The following is a 17,091-nucleotide window of genomic DNA, read 5'->3' on the forward strand; positions in this document are numbered from 1 at the left end:
AAGGTAAACACCCGGCAGGCGGCGCGCTGGCCCCTACGGGGCACCCTCAGGGTTTCAGGAGACCTCTCTGGCCTCCCCTCGAAGCCGCGGCTTCCCATTCCCGCCCGCTCCCTCGGAGAGGCCGGCTTCCGCGTCCTCGATCCCGTGGTCCCGGGCCCCCTACCAGCAGCCCCGCCTCCCTGGGCGGGCCCCGGGCGGCTCCCGCGCCCCGCCGCAGGGGGCGCGAGGCCCGGAGCGGCCCCTGGCTCGTGGCCCCGCACGCCCCGCCCCTTTCCCGCCCCTTTCCCGCTTTCCTCCACCCCCGGCGTGGGTGATCCCGAGGCTCCGCGCGCTTCGGGGCAGAAACCCGGAGACGCTGTCGTCGACTTCGCTCCTGCTGCTGGCGTCTCTGCCGTTGCCTTCGACCCCTTCAGCTCTCTCCCGGTTCGTGGCCCTACGCGGGGTGCTCTCGCCGAACCCTGTTGGAGGGTGCCGCGAGACTCCCCCCCCCCCCCTCCCCGGTAGCGGCAAGTCTGGGCCCCGGCCCCGACGCCAGCCGTGCGCCTCCCGCCTAGCCCGACTGTCTGGACTCGCTACTTAAGCGCTGTCTTCTTTCCCAGGACTGCTTCTGAGGGGACCTCGGGTTCGCACGCTCGCCCCGCGCCGGAGCGCCCCAGCCCGGCCAGGGAGCGGCCCCTTGTAGAGGTCTAGGGAGCCTCCCGAGGTCCGTCCCGGCGCCCGGCGTCCGACCCTCCCACCGTTCGGCCCACCGGCCCGCTTCTTCCTGATGCAGACTGCCGTCCACTAGAGGCTGGACAGGACCCCCGAGGTGCGTAGCCGCCCCTGGCCGCCGGCCTGCGGAGCACGGGCTTTGCCCGCGGCCCCGAGGAAGGCACGGGCTCCGTGGCCCTTGCTGCACCGGCCGCGCTCAAACATTTCCTAAGACGCCGGAACCCGATTTGTCTTTGAGTTTACTTAAATTGTTTGAAATGTAAATTTTCTTTTTCCAGAGGAACAGAGAGAGGGAGAGACAGAGAGAGAGAGAGAGAGAGAGAGAGAGAGAGAAAAAGGAAGAAGCATAATTCAGCCATTTTTTGCAGCACAGAGCTGCAGGTACCATGATTATTTTCCCCCTAACCGGTTCCTTCCCTTTAAAAATCCGAGTTGTGCCTGAAATAGAACTGTGCGGATTGTGAGGCAATAAAGCGTGGAATCGGAACGTCTGGGGCCGCCTGGGTGGCTGAGAAAATCCCGTGCAGAACCTCAGTTTCTTATCTGAAACGTAGTCAATCAGAGCCACATCAGAGGGTTGTGAGGACTATATGAGGTCATATATGTAAAAATAATCTATAGCTGTAAAGTGTCGTCGCAAATGTAAGGTCATTTCTTTTTTTTTTTAGTACCCTTTGCTGGAGTGGTTAATGTGGCGAACTGTTGCTGCCTGTTAATTTCTATATTATAAGTAAATAAGTACGGAATAGCAAAACAGTGCAGTAATCAATGGCTGTTTAATAGGCACGTTGGCTGGTTTGCCTCCTACAAAATGCTAGCTGCTTCTTTAAAATAACGGTATTCTTTAATTCAGATCTCTTGTCATCTTTCTAGGCCTCTCAGGCCCTTTTCTGACTCAGAATATTTCTTATGTTTTTCAGTGTTTCTCTTTGCTATCTGATTTGCCGTTGTCATTTTCAAAGTGTAATGCTCTAATTGCAATGTTTGCTTTTCATGTCTAGGGAACAGGATGACTGAATGTTTCTACCCATTTGAAAATTGTTTTTGAAGAGCTTGCAAATGCATGCATATTTCTCTAATGCTTAATAGGTGTGATGAATTTTAACATTTTAGTTTTTAATGTAATATTTGTGTAATTCTATTTTCAATCACAACACTCAGTAGGTGCCTTGAGTCGCAGTTTGTCAGTGGTAAAGGATGTTAATTAATGCTCTTTATTACTGGTTAATTTGGCAGAAAAATAAGATAGTAATTGTGGTTTGAAAATATTTTGCTAGAGTTTCAAAACTGTAGGGTGTTTTGACTTAAAATAGTCAATAAAAAGTGAAAGGATCATTTTGGAGTATATTATTTTTAGTTTGTAATAAGTGTTTAATTCCCTAGTCTAATACCAGTTGTCTTTCACAGTATGCTTTTGCGTTTTGTAAAAAGACAGAATAATGTAAGGTGGGCAGGATTAATTTGGAAAAGGAACAGCCAACTTTAAAGTGGCTGCTTTTATATTTTGGATTTATCCCTTGTCCTAAAGATAATTTTGATCAATCACTACCAAAAATTTCAGAGTTTGACCTCTGCCTTGTTGTGGGTTATTTAGGGATGAAGTTGTGGAACCAAGACTGGCTTGACTAAATTCATGTGTGTTTAGAAGGGGGGAGTCCCATACTTGGTTTAATGTGTATAAATTGACATTGTACAATATAAATGAATAGTAAAATTTGTGCTAATAATTTCAAATCTGAATTTTTCTTTACTTAGGACAACTTATATCAACAAATAAAAATACATCATGACAGGTCGAGAGATTGGAGAAAGGAAAAAGTGTTATATTTTAGTACCTTTAACTTGAATTTTTCCCCTGATTTTGACCCCTCTCCCTATGATGTTGGTGGCCCACCCTCAGGTTTGAGCTTTCAAATTGCAAATGTTTCATGACTGAATGTTAAATTAGGACAATGAATCTTAGTCTGGGTTGGGGGCGTGTTGTAGATTAATTTACTACCAGACATTTCTTCAGAACTAGAATACCATAGCTCCTTTGGGCTTTTTTAAAAACTGAAGAACAGCAAATGCTGGCCATTGGTGAGGGCTTGCGGTACAACTCGGAGAACTCGGGAGGACACTAACTATGTAATATCATAACCTTGGGCCATTAACTTGACCTCATATTTTGGATCTTTTCATCTTTAAATTGAGAGTGGTTATAGAACATGGAGATTTGTGAAGTAAATTTCTTCATAGATCAAGTATTAAGCATTTACTATGTGACACACACTGTTCTAGGTGCTGGGGATTCAAGTTAGTAGTAATAGTTTTAACAATTTTTTTTGTTTTGGATTTTTTTCCCAGACAGTTTTTCACTGTAGCCCAGGTTTGCTTTAAAGTTAGGGTAATCCTCCTGCCTCAGGAGGATTACTGGCATGTACTGGCATTATAGGCATGTGTAAAACTATACGTGGCACAAAACAATTTTTTTTGAAGAGAAAATTAAAACTATGGTGGCCCATTTCTGTAGTTTTAGTACTAGGAGGTGGAGGCAAGAGGATCAGTTGAGAATCTTCTTTAATAGAGGCAGCCTGGAATATGAGACCCTATCTTAAAAATTTTTACTTCAGCATTAAACATACATTAGGAAAAAAATAAAGCAGAGATGAAGATGTGGATTCTTTGGTTGATGGAATAGAGGGGTTTTGTAATTTTTATTTATGCTTTGTTTGCTTTTTTTAAGGATAGGGTCTCTGTAATGTAATCTTGGCTGTCTTGGAACTCACTCTGACCAGGCTGGCCTTGAACCCACAGAGATCCTCCTGCCTCTGCCTCCTGAGTACTGAAAAAAGGTACCACCAAGCCCGCTGGGTTCTGTTATTTTAAGAGGGATTTGGGACAAGGTCTCATTGAGATTGATCTAAAAGGAGTCATAGATACCTGGGTAGAGTGATTCTAGGCAAAAAGGAACAAGCTGGGTGAGGCTAATTTTCTAGGAACAGCAGCAACAAAGGAAGAGTAGAAGGAGCTTATTGTTGCCATTTTAGGAACCAATAGAAAGGCTCCCATAGGTCATTTCCCATAGGTATACCTTGTATTGCTGTTGTTTCAAAAGTAGATGACCATGGGGCTAGAAAGATGGCTCAGTGATTAAGAGCACTAGTTGCTCTTCTAGAGGATCAGGGTTCAATTCCCAGCATCCACGTGTTGGCTCACAACTAAATGAAATTCCAGTTCCAGGTGATCCTAGACTCTTCTGGCTTCCATGGCCACTAGGCACTCTTATGGTACACAGACATATATGCAGCCAAAACACCCATACCATAAAATGAAAAAAAAAATTTAGATGACAGGGGGCCAGGAATGGTTCCCCGGATCTTTAATTCAAGCATGAAGAAGGCAAAGGCAGGTAGATTTCTGAGTTCAAAGCTCTCCAGGGCTACAAAGTGAAGCCCTGTCTCCAAATAAACAACTTTCTCCCAATAAAAAATAAGGAGATGGCCTTCTGTTTTTGTTTTGCTTTGTTTTTCTGAGATAGGGTCTCTACATAGCCCTAGTTGTCCTGGAACTCACTATGTAGACTAGGCTAGCCTTGAACTTAACAGAGATCTGCTTACCTCTGCCTGCAAGTACTGGTATTAAAGGTGTGTACCAACACATGTGGCAATAGATACCTTTTCAAGTTAGAATTTTTAAAAATTATTTTTTGTCTGTGTCTTTGTGTATGTAGGAGTGTACATATGAAGGTCAGAGGACTATGCAGGAGTTGGTTCTCTCCTTCCACCACGTGTAGCCAGGGATCAAACTCAGATCATCACGCTTGGTAGCAGGCTCCTTTACTCACTGAGTCATATCACTGGCCATAGGATGTTTAAAAAATACATTTACTTATTTGCTTGATTTATTGTATGCATACATGTACACAGGCTACACAGCATGAATGTGGAGGTTAGAGAACTACTTGTAGGAGTAGGTTCTCTATTAGCATTTCTCTGAGATGGTACTCAGGTCATCAGGCTGCACCACCTGAGTAAGCTGCTTTCTCTCTTTAATATGAGATACCTAAAGTTCATCAGGCTGGGGGTATATCTCAGTGATAGAGCACTTACATCCCGTGTGTGGAGCCCTGGGCTCTTGTCTGCAAGCCGGGGGGTGGGGGGATATAACTGAATCATTGAAGCAAACTAGGTCAGATAGAAAAAGTATCTTTTGTCCTTGATTATTATCTTTGAATTTAGTTAATACTGCATCATGGACTTATAGGAAATCTGTATCATAAACTCAGGAGCTTCCAAAAGATTGTGTTAGTTATATAATTCTTGGGGAGAATGAAAATGCTAACAGTGCATGATTTGTGATTTCATGTTAAAATGCAGCTTAGAAGATTTGGGATTTTATTTCCCAATAGAGACTTTTCCTAGAATTCTCACTGGATCCAATCTCTAAAGACCAGGGAAGCTGTTTTCCATGACATCACTCTTGGACTACTTCTCGCAGTAAGGAATAAGTAAAGGAGCATTAAAGATGAAAAATAGCATTGAAACGGTTGAGGGTTTTTTCTTAGTTTTCTTATAAGGTGATTAGATACTAAACATACCTGTAAACTGAAGTAATTTGGGTATTAGGTGCCAATCTTGAGGCTGGAGGACCAGATCTTTCTAAATTTGCAATTTAGTACTGAGTTAAAAGAATATTTTGATAATGAGAGTTTCAGTATTAAACAAATAAGCAGTCCTTTCCCGCGCATTCAGCTTGTGTTCTTTCCCAGCTTGAGTGGTTGTATGTATTTAAGGATAAAAGGAATGCTTATTAGAGCTCAAAAAAAAATTCCCGATTTCTAAATTTTCTTTTACCATCAGTGTACTGAGAAATGGCTGATTTGAGATTGTTGAATTAAAAATTATTGGCTAGATTATAGAAATTGTGTGAGATTTTATGATTTGGAAATCTTATCTTTTAAAAATGCTAAGCTTTTCATTTTCCTTTCAATATGGAAGTATGGCATTTCTAGCATAGGTGTCATTTTTGTTAGAAAAATTTAATAATGAAGGCAGTATGGAATCATTTACATTTTTCATTGAGGTTAAACATTAACCTTTTGAGAGTTTAGCTTTTATACTGAACAGCTTACAGTTTTTTTAGTTTTCAGGCAGCTTTGGGAGGAATATGAAAACAATAAGTGACTACGTAGGTCTTAAACATGGAGCTTAGTTGATTTTACATCTTCTATTTAGTTGTGTAGAATTTTGCCTTCAGATCAGAATGGTAGCCTTCTAACTAAAAGGGAAGCATTTAATTTCTATGCCTTTAATTTCCTTGCAATGTTACCCCCACCAGACTTCTTTCTTTACTGGTCACTAGAGAGTTTAAACTATTAGAAATTTTTGTGATATAAATAGCTTTAATAGTCTTTGAAGGCAGGTGTGTGTGTGTGTGTGTGTGTGTGTGTGTGTGTGTGTGTGTTTTGTGTGGTCACTTATCTCTTTATCATCCCTTAATTGATACTTGAGATCTCCCGAAGCCTTTTTATATCTCTTAAAATTTATTTGGATTCTAAACAACTTTGGTTTATGTGTATTGATTTATGTAGAAACTGATACTATGGAATTTAAAAATATTTGTAATTCTTTTGAAAAGTAGTCCTCTTAAAGTTATATAAATTATGATTTTTAATGAAAAATGTGTATCGTCTAGAAAGTTAAGATCTTGAAGTCAGGTGTAGTGGCTCAGGTCAATAATCCCAGCACTTGGGAGATTGAAAAAGAATTGCTGAGTTCAAAGTCAGCCTGTACTAGGTTGAATCCCTGTCTCAAAAAAACACAAAACAAAGATTCTTGATAATTGGATTATTGCTGACTATATTTTTCCAAATCTTTCTATAACATTTGGTTTTATAAAAAGCATGACAGGTATTTACTTTCTGTGCATTCTTCTTAAACAAAACCTCGAAAATCATAGAGGAAAGGTGAAAGAGATAACTTCTTGAGAGGGGGACTCTGGGCGTTGAATTTAAGAAATTCATGTGTGCTACTAGGTTAAGTGTGTTACCTCTGAGCTACATATCCTAATCCTTAGAACTATTTTTTGTTAGCCCCAAAGCTTTTGAAATATTTTGAGAATAATTTTGACCTTGACAAGTTTTTTCAGGTGATTGTGACCCCAGTTCTCTCTAGAATATATCATATGCCCAAAGACATGAATCAGTCTGTGTCTGTCTCTCTCCCATCTCCCCCTGCCGGTGTGTATGTGTGTGCATATGTATGTGTATGTACTGGGAATTGAATAGGGCCTTCAGTCACCAAGGTATGAACTACGTCTTTAGCCTCTTGTAGCCTCTGCAGTGCCAAGTTGATACAGCAAGATACACTATACAGTATTTCCGTCCTAGTAGTATAAGCATGCCTTGTAATTTAGTCTAATTTAGGTTCATTCCTCTTTTGGAAAAAAAAATCTATTTTAAATTCTGAAGGCCAAGTATAGACTATGTACACGTTGGGTTTTTAAGCCATTATTTGCCCTGATCTGAAGATCCATTATGAGAGGTCAGGATATAGAGTTTCTGAACATTTAACATTTTATGTGTTAGTAATATTTTTTCTCAAAAGTCCCTTACTGGATATTTTCCCTGTCCTCATTGATCATAGAATTAAATATTTGGGTTTTCTGCTATACATCTTAGAATTATTACTTTCTTTCTAAAATTGGTATAATTATATGGATAATTTTAATATAAGGTTTTGTATATTTCCTTTTTAAAAGTCTTGCTTTTCTTAGTTATTTGATTTACTTAAATGTGTTTTTTGTTTTATAGTTCTCTTTTTTTGTTTGTGTTTAAACCTTGCCATTCTGTTTTTTTTTTCTTTGTAGTGTCCAGGGTATGGATTGTGAACAAGTTGGTTTTATTTCACGTGTTCATTTGTAAGTTTGGTTATTTGATAGTTTTTTATCACAAGAGAAACAGGTAAAATTGTTTTTAATATATTTTATTCAATATAATAAGTATATCTAAGGTAAATAGCAAACACAATATAAAAAGATTCTCTTACATTATTTTTTATATCCGCTCTTTCCTTCTATCATTGTTATATAACCTATCTTTTTAACACTTAACTAGATGTATGGCCTCAAATAAAGTCTGTTTATTCATAAACCTTAGTGTCTTCATCTATCAAGTAAGTTACAGTTGGTCTGGTTTATGAGAAGGTGGGCTGTGGTTCAAAATGCTGTTAGTAGGGAGAAGAGAAGGTTTCTATGAGGTTAGCAGGATTAGATTTATTATTCAACTCCTAAATAAAAGTGTCAAGTTTACTATTGGGCTTGAGTAGGCACCAAGAGGAAAAGGTGCAGTACTAATAGTGTGCTTTAGGTCTGTGCACTATGGTAAGTGCTTTATGTGCATTAAATTCTCAGAGCATCCAATATTGTAATAGATCCAATATTGTAATAGTAATAGATTCTATTACTATTAGTATCCTCATTTTACAGATGAGGACATTAGGCCACGGAGAAGCTAAATAGTTTGCTCTACGTCACAGAGCTAGTAGAAGAATAATCACAGTTTGATCTCTTGAGTGTGACTCTCAATCTGGACTTTGACTCTTGCTTTCATTGAGAGACTGTATGGTATTATCATTTCATCATGAAGTATTTTATAATTTTCTGCTTCCATACATGCTTTCCATAAAAGTATAAGTTACTGATCCTGGTCTGATGCTGTTAGTCTTATTTGAAAAGTTCATTGAGTTTCCTAGGTGGAAAAAAATGAATGCATATGCCCCAACTGTCAGAAATTACTTTAGAAGTTAATTTAGATCAGATAGACTTGATAAAAGTATTGGTGGAACTTTAAAAGTAGCTATAGTTTATTTATTCACTTATTTATTTTGTTTTTTCAAGATCTGGCTTCTCTGTGTAGCCCTGATTGTCCAAGAACTTGCTTTGTACACTAGGCTGGCCTCGAACTCAGATCAACTCTGTCTCTAAGTGTTGAAATTAAAGGTGTGAGCCACCCCTGCCCAGCTTTAGTTTGTTGGGTTTTGGGTTTGGGTTTTGGTTTTTCGAGACAGAGTCTCTCTGTAACAACTCTGGCTCTCCTGGAATTCTCTACATAGACCAGGCTGGCCTCAAACTCACAGAAATCCACCTGCCTCTGCCTCCCGAATGCTGGAATTAAAGGCATGCGCCACCACTGCCTGACTTAGCTTTAGTTTTAATATGTATATAAGAGCATTGCGTATCTATACAATCATATAAAAAGCAGAAAAACAAATGGGAGTATTATGCCTCAAAAGTTCAGATATTGTCTAATGCTTTCATTTTTTACAGAGACAGAATAATAAGAAATCTTAAGTAACTAACAGGTATTTCTGTGCTAAGACTTACTTAGGACCCTTGGCTTTAAGTAGAAATCAGCCCAGGTAATAAAAAGTAAAACTTTATTTCAAGAACATAAAGATTCCTTTCAGATGTGGGGACTGGGAAAGTACTCTTTGTACTCTTGTCTAGGCCTTCTTTCTTAGTTGACTGCTTTTCAGTGATAATTAGGCCACAAGTGGATGCCTATGGCTGCTCTTTAACATGTTTTAATTCTAGTCATACATAATCAATGTATACTTCTTTTTTCCTTTCTCCTGTCCCTTGCCTTTCCAGATTTCTTGACAAAGTGGTATTCATCTTGGTTCATATTTCCCAGGTGGGTCTGACCATGTGGGATTGGGGATAGAACCAAAGTGAAGTTTACCTGCTAGGAATTCCAGACAGGCTTGGCAAACAGGAAGGTACCCAGTACCCCAGTACTCAAGACAGGTAACCTGCTTATGTCTTCAGTGTTTTTTTTCTTTTTTCTTTTCTTTTCTTTTCTTTTTTTTTTTTTTTTTTTTTTTTTTTTTTTTTTTTTTTTGGTTTTTCGAGACAGGGTTTCTCTGTAGCTTTGGAGCCTGTCCTGGAACTAGCTCTTGTAGACCAGGCTGGTCTCGAACTCAGAGATCCGCCTGCCTCTGCCTCCCGAGTGCTGGGATTAAAGGCGTGCGCCACCACCGCCTGGCTTCAGTGTTTTGTTTTTGTTTTGTTTTTTTGTTTTTTTTTTTAAACCAGGAAGTTTCCTATTGCTTCATTGCCATATGATATTTTTGCCATAGTTAGCTGTTTTGATTACTTTCTTTAAAGAATTATTTATTTATTATGTACACAGTGTTCTGCCTGCACATATGCCTGCAGGTAAGAAGAGGGTACCAGATTTCATTACAGAGGGTTGTGAGCCATCATATGGTTGCTGGGAATTGAACTCGGGTCCTCTGGAAGAGCATACAGTACTCTTAACTGCTGAGCCATCTCTGCATGCTCCTTGATTTTTTTTTTGAGACAAAGTCTCACACTATAGGCCAGAATGGTCTGCAACTGTCGCAGTCCTTCTGCCTCAACTTTCCAAGTAGCTGGGAGTACAGACAAAATCCACATGTGGGTCTGGATTACTTTTTAATATCTCTTCCAAGGGGACAATAAACTTGAGACAGGCCTGAAGTGCATAGCCTGTCCACAAAACAAAAAAAATGAACCCAGGAAAGGGATTGAATCTGGGGCCTTGCACATACTGAGTTGTATTGCAGTCCACATATCTACTTTAAACATTTTCATTTAGAGCCAGGCAGTGGTGACACATGCCTTTAATCCCAGCACTTGGGAGGCAGAGGCAGGTAGATCTCTGTGAACTTGAGGCCAGCCTGGTCTCAGAGCAAGTTCTAGGACTGGCTCCATAGCTACTGAGAAATACAGTCTCAAAAAACCAAAACAAACAAACAAATTTTCTTTTAGAGGCGGTTCAGTGGTTAAGAGCACTTGTTGCTCTTGCAGAAAGTTAGTTTGATTCCTAAAACCCACATGGTGGCTCACAAACATCTGTAACTCCAATTCCATCCATCTAGTGCCTTCTGAACCAGCCATGTTCATGATGCACATACATACATTTGTGCAGGCACAACACTCATACACACAAAATAAATGAACCTTGAAAAAAGGTCTTTTTCCATTTAAATGTTTTTTCATAAAGGTGAACATTTTTAAAACCTTTTTATATAGTAGTAACTATTACATACACGGGATCATTTTTTTCCTTCCTTAATTTTTTTTCTCATGGTTTATTTTTTTTATATTTAAAAATTTCCATCTCCTTCCCTCCTCCTCCCCCTTCCCTCCCCTCCTCCTCCCCCTTCCCTCCCCTCCTTCTCCCCCTTCCCTCCCCTCCTTCTCCCCCTTCCCTCCCCTCCCCTCCACCCATACCTCCCCTCCCTCCCTCTCAAGGCCAAGGAGCCATCAGGGTTCCCCACTCTATGCTAAGACCAAGGTCCTCCCAACTCCCCCCAGGTCCAGGAAGGTGATCGACCAAGCTGAGAAGGCTCCCACAGAGCCCGTCCATGCAGAAGAATCAGAGCCCAGCGCCATTGTCCTTTGCTTCTCAGTCAGCCCCCGCTGTTGGCCACATTCAGAGAGACGGGTTTGGTCGCATGATCCATCAGTCCCATTCCAACTGGAGTTGGTGATCTCCCATTAGTTCTGTCCCACCGTCTCCATGAGTGAACGCACCCCTCACGTTCCTGACTTTCTCCCTCATGTTCTCACTCCTTCTGCTCCTCATCAGGACCTTGGGAGCTCAGTCCAGTGCTCCAATGTGGGGCTCAGTCACCTTCCCCATCTGTCGCCAGCTGGAGGTTCCCTCACGGTCCTGACTTTCTTTCTCATGTTCTCTCTCCTTCTGCTCCTCATCAGGACCTTGGGAGCTCAGTCCGGTGCTCCAATGTGGGGCTCTGTCATTTTCTTCATCTGTCGTCAGGTGGAGGTTCTATGATGATATGCAAGAAATTCATCAGTATGGCTATAGGAACTGGCCTTTTCAGGCTCCCTCTCCTCAGCTGCCCAAGGAACTAACTGGGGGCGGCTCCCTGGAAACCTGGGAACCCCTCTAGGGTCAAGTCTCTTGACAACCCTCAGGTAGCTCCTTAAATTAAGATATATGCTTCCCTGCTCCCATATCCACCCTTCCTATATCCCAAGCACCCCATTCCTCCGAGCTCTCGCCATTCTCCCCTTCACACTTTTCTCTCCCCATCTTCCCTTGGCCCAGTCTCGCCCAACCCTCAAGTTCCCAATTTTGCCTGGTGATCGTGTCTACTTCCAATACCCAGGAGGATTACTATATCTTTTTTTTAGGAGTTCACCTTCTTATTATCTTCTCAAGGATCCCAAATTTATAGGCTCGATGTCCTTTAATTATGGCTAGAAACCGATTATGAGTGAGTACATCCCATGTTCATCTTTTTGGGTCTGGGTTACCTCACTCAGAATAGTGTTTTCTATTTCCATCCATTTGCCTGCAAAATTCAAGATGTCATTGTTTTTTACCGCTGAGTAGTATTCTAGCATGTATATATTCCACAGTTTCTTCATCCATTCTTCCACTGAAGGGCATCTAGGTTGTTTCCAGGATCTGGCTATTACAAATAATGCTGCTATGAACATAGATGAGCATATGCTTTTGTTGTATGATTGGGCATCTCTTGGGTAGATTCCCAATAGTGGAATTGCTGGGTCCTGGGGTAGGTTGATCCCGAATTTCCTGAGAAACCGCCACACTGCTTTCCAAAGTGGTTGCACAAGTGTGCATTCCCACCAGCAATGGATGAGTGTACCCCTTACCCCACAACCTCTCCAGCAAAGGTTATTATTGGTGTTTTGGATTTTAGCCAATCTGACAGGTGTAAGATGATATCTCAAAGTTGTTTTGATTTGCATTTCCCTGATAGCTAGGGAGGTTGAGCATGACCTTAAGTGTCTTTTGGCCATTCGAACTTCTTCTGTTGAGAATTCTCTGTTCAGTTCAGCGCCCCATTTTTTAATTGGGTTAATTGGCATTTTACCGTCTAGTCTCTTGAGTTCCTTATATATTTTAGAGATCAGACCTTTGTCAGTTGCTGGGTTGGTGAAGATCTTTTCCCAGTCAGTAGGCTGCCTTTGTGTCTTAGTGACAATGTCCTTTGCTTTACAGAAGCTGCTCAACTTCAGGAGGTCCCATTTATTCAATGTTGCCCTTAATGTCTGTGCAGCTGGGGTTATGCGTAGGAAACGGTTCCCTGTGCCCATTTGTTGTAGAGTACTTCCCACTTTCTCCTCTATCAAGCTCAATGTGTTCAGATTAATATTGAGGTCTTTAATCCATTTGGACTTGAGTTTTGTGCATGGTGATAGATATGGATCTACTTTCATTCTTCTACAGGTCGACATCCAGTTATGCCAGCACCATTTGTTGAAGATGCCCTCTTTCTTCCATTGTGTACTTTTGGCTCCTTTATCAAAAATCAGGTGTTCGTAGGTTTGTGGTTTAAGATCCGGGTCTTCTATACGATTCCATTGGTCAACTTCTCTGTTTTTATGCCAATACCAAGCTGTTTTCAATACTGTAGCTTTGTAATAGAGTTTGAAGTCAGGGATGGTAATGCCTCCAGAAGTACCTTTATTGTATAAGATTTTTTTGGCTATCCTGGGTTTCTTGTTTTTCCATATAAAGTTGATTATTGTCCTCTCAATCTCTGTGAAGAATTTTAATGGGACCTTGATTGGGATTGCATTGAATCTATAGATTGCTTTTGGTAGAATTGCCATTTTTACTATGTTGATCCTCCCAATCCACGAGCAGGGGAGATCCTTCCATTTTCTGGTATCCTCTTCAATTTCTTTCTTCAAAGACTTAAAGTTCTTGTCAAATAAATCCTTCACTTCCTTGGTTAGAGATACTCCCAGATATCTTATGCTATTTGTGGCTATTGTGAAAGGTGATACTTCTCTGATTTCCCTCTCTGCTTCCTTATCCTTTGTGTATAGGAGGGCGACTGATTTTTTGGAGTTGATCTTGTAACCTGCCACGTTACTGAAGGAGTTTATCAGCTGTAGGAGTTCTTTGGTGGAGTTTTTGGGGTCGCTTATGTATACTATCATATCATCTACAAATAATGAAAGTTTAACTTCTTCCTTTCCAAATTGAATCCCCTTGATTCCCTTATGTTGTCTTATTGCTATTGCTAGAACTTCAAGCACTATATTGAAGAGATAAGGAGAGAGTGGACAGCCTTGTCGTGTTCCTGAATTTAGTGGGATAGCCTTGAGTTTCTCTCCGTTTAATTTGATGTTAGCTGTCGGCTTGCTGTAAATAGCTTTTATTATATTTAGGAATGACCCTTGTATCCCTAATCTCTCCAAGACCTTTATCATAAAAGGGTGCTGAATTTTGTCAAATGCTTTTTCAGCATCTAATGAGATGACCATATGGTTTTTTTCCTTCAGTTTATTTATATGATGGATTACATTGATAGATTTTCGTATGTTGAACCAGCCCTGCATCTCTGGGATGAAGCCTACTTGATCGTAATGGATGATTTTTCTAATGTGTTCTTGGATTCGGTTTGCCAATATTTTATTGAGAATTTTTGCGTCAATGTTCATGAGTGAGATTGGCCTGTAATTCTCTTTCTTGGTTGAGTCTTTGTGTGGTTTAGGTATCAGGGTAACTGTAGCTTCATAGAAGGAATTTGGCAGTGACTCTTTTGTTTCTATATTATGAAATACCTTAAGGAGTATAGGTATTAGGTCTTCTTGGAAGTTCTGGTAGAATTCCGCATTGAAACCATCTGGTCCTGGGCTCTTTTTGGTAGGGAGGTTTCTGATAACAGTTTCTAATTCTTCGCGACTAACAGGACGATTTAGAGCATTTACCTGGTCCTGGTTTAACTTTGGTATATGGTATTTATCTAAAAAACTGTCCATTTCTTTTACATTTTCCAATTTTGTGGCATACAGGCTTTTGTAGTAAGATCTAATGATTCTCTGAATTTCCTCTGTGTCTGTGGTTATGTCCCCCTTTTCATTTCTGATCTTATTAATTTGCGTGTTCTCCCTCTGCCGTTTGATTAGTTTGGCTAAGGGTTTGTCAATCTTGTTGATTTTCTCCAAGAACTAGCTTCTTGTTTCATTGATTCTTTGGATTGTTTTCTGTGTTTCTATTTTGTTGATTTCTGCCCTCAGTTTGATTATTTCCAGTCTTCTACTTCTCCTAGGTGAGTCTGCTTCTTTTTTTTCCAGAGCTTTCAGGTGTGCTGTTAAGTCACCAATGAGTGCTTTCTCCGTTTTCTTTAAGTGGGCACTTAGTGCTATGAACTTTCCTCTTAGCACTGCTTTCATTGTGTCCCATAGGTTTGAGTATGTTGTGTCTTTGTTTTCATTAAATTCAAGAAAGACTTTAATTTCTTTCTTTATTTCTTCCTTGACCCAGGTGTGGGTCAGTAGTTGACTGTTCAGTTTCCATGAGTTTGTGGGCTTTCTGGGGGTAGCATTGTTGTTGAATTCTAATTTTAATCCATGGTGATCCGATAAGACACAGGTGGTTACTAATATTTTTTTGTAACTGTGGTTTGCTTTGTTACCAAGTATATGGTCAATTTTCGAAAAGGTTCCATGAGCCGCAGAGAAGAAGGTATATTCTTTCCTATTTGGGTGGAATGTTCTGTAGATGTCTGTTAAGTCCATTTGGTTCATTACCTCCATTAAGTCTTTCAATTCTCTGTTAGGTTTCTGTCTGATTGACCTGTCCATTGGTGAGAGAGGAGTGTTGAAGTCTCCAACTATTAGTGTGTGTGTGGTTTGATGGCTGCCTTGAGTTCTAGAAGTGTTTCTTTTACATAAGTGGGAGCTTTTATATTAGGGGCATAGATATTCAGGATTGAGACTTCATTCTGATGGATTTTTCCTGTTATGAGTATAAAGTGTCCCTTTCCATCTCTTCTGATTGATTTTAGTTTGAAGTCAATTTTGTTGGATATTAGTATGGCCACACCCGCTTGTTTCTTAGGGCCATTTGCTTGATAAACCTTTTCCCAACCCTTTACTCTGAGTAGGTGTCTGTCTTTGTGGTTGAGGTGTGTTTCTTGTAAACAGCAAAATGTTGGATTCTGTTTTCGTATCCAGTCTCTTAGCCTGTGCCTTTTTATAGGTGAATTGAGTCCATTGATATTAAGTGATATTAATGACCAGTGGTTGTTAACTTCAGTCATTTTTAGTAGTAGAGTTTGTGTGTTTCCCTTCTTCTAGTTGTGCTGGTGAAGGGTCGCTAGATGCCTGAGTTATTGTGGGCGTTGTTGGACTCCTTGGTTTGTGATTTTCCTTCTATTACTTTCTGCAAGGCTGGATTTGTGGCTGCGTATTGTTTAAATCTGTTTTTGTCCTGGAATATCTTGTTTTCTCCATCAATGGTGAATGCAAGCTTTGCTGGGTATAGTAGTCTAGGCTTGCATCCATGTTCCCTTAGTGTCTGTAGCACATCTATCCAAGCTCTTCTGGATTTCATGGTTTCCATTGAGAAATCCGGTGTAATTCTGATAGGTTTCCCTTTATATGTTACTTGACCTTTTTCCTTTGCAGCTCTTAATATCTGTTCTTTATTCTATATGTTTTGTGTTTTGATTATTATATGGCGTGGGGATGCTTTCTTTTGATCCAGTCTATTTGCTGTTCTGTAGGCTTCTTGTACCCTCATAGGAGTATCCTTTAGGTTGGGGAAGTTTTCTTCTATAATTTTGTTGATTATGTTTTCTGGGCCTTTGAGTTGTAATTCTTCTCCTTCTTCTACCCCAATTATTCTTAGGTTTGGTCTTTTCATGGTGTCCCAGATTTCCTGAATGTTTTGTGTTAAGAATTTGTTAGATTTGTTTAGTTCTTTAATCTGTGAGTTTATTTCCTCTATAGTATCTTCAGAGTCCGAGATTCTTTCTTCCATCTCTTGTATTCGGTTGGAAATACTTGTCTCTGAAGTTTCTGTTCGTTTACTCAGAGTTTCCATTTCCAGTCGTCCCTCAGATTGTGTTTTCTTCAATACCTCCATTTCATTTATCAGGTCTTGTACTGTTTCCCTTACCTGTTTGATTGCTTTTTCTTGTTTTTCTTGTTTTTCTTGGGTATCTTTGAGAGATTTATTTATTTCGTCTACCTTTTTGTTTGTCATCTCCATTTCTTTATGGCAGTTTTTTACCTCCTGTTTAAGGTCCTCTATTATTTTCATAAAGTACTGTTTAAGGTCGGTTTCTTCTATATCTTCTGGGGTAGGGTGTTTAATTCTTGTTGTTTCGGGATGTCTGGCTTGTGGTGATGTCATGTTGCCTTTCATGTTGTTGGAGGAGCTCCTGCATTGGCGCCTGCCCATCTCTTCCTTCAAAAGGAGCCCGGAGGCGTTTGGTGTCCTAGACCAATCTTTGCTGTGACTGAAACTGGTTGGATCTCCCCAGTGCCAGAGGAGGACCTATTCCTTGAGTCACAATCTGAAGAAGCCCCCACTCCCTTGCAGGAATCCTCAGACCTGCCTGG

The 17,091-nt window shown here is 40.5% G+C and overlaps 1 protein-coding gene across 1 annotated transcript in view; it reads left to right on the forward strand.

Moving 5' to 3' along the window:
• Window positions 1-337: 337 nt before the first annotated feature.
• The window catches only part of Klhl15 (kelch like family member 15), a 43,892-nt gene continuing 27,138 nt past the window's right edge, over window positions 338-17,091 (forward strand). The window contains exons 1-2 of the mRNA XM_038317023.1: window positions 338-423; window positions 600-808. The gene's annotated coding sequence lies outside the window, so the exon portion shown is untranslated. The remainder of the gene's footprint in view (window positions 424-599; window positions 809-17,091) is intronic.

Source organism: Arvicola amphibius, chromosome X, assembly GCF_903992535.2.
Source record: "Arvicola amphibius chromosome X, mArvAmp1.2, whole genome shotgun sequence".
NCBI classification, from domain to species: domain Eukaryota; kingdom Metazoa; phylum Chordata; class Mammalia; order Rodentia; family Cricetidae; genus Arvicola; species Arvicola amphibius.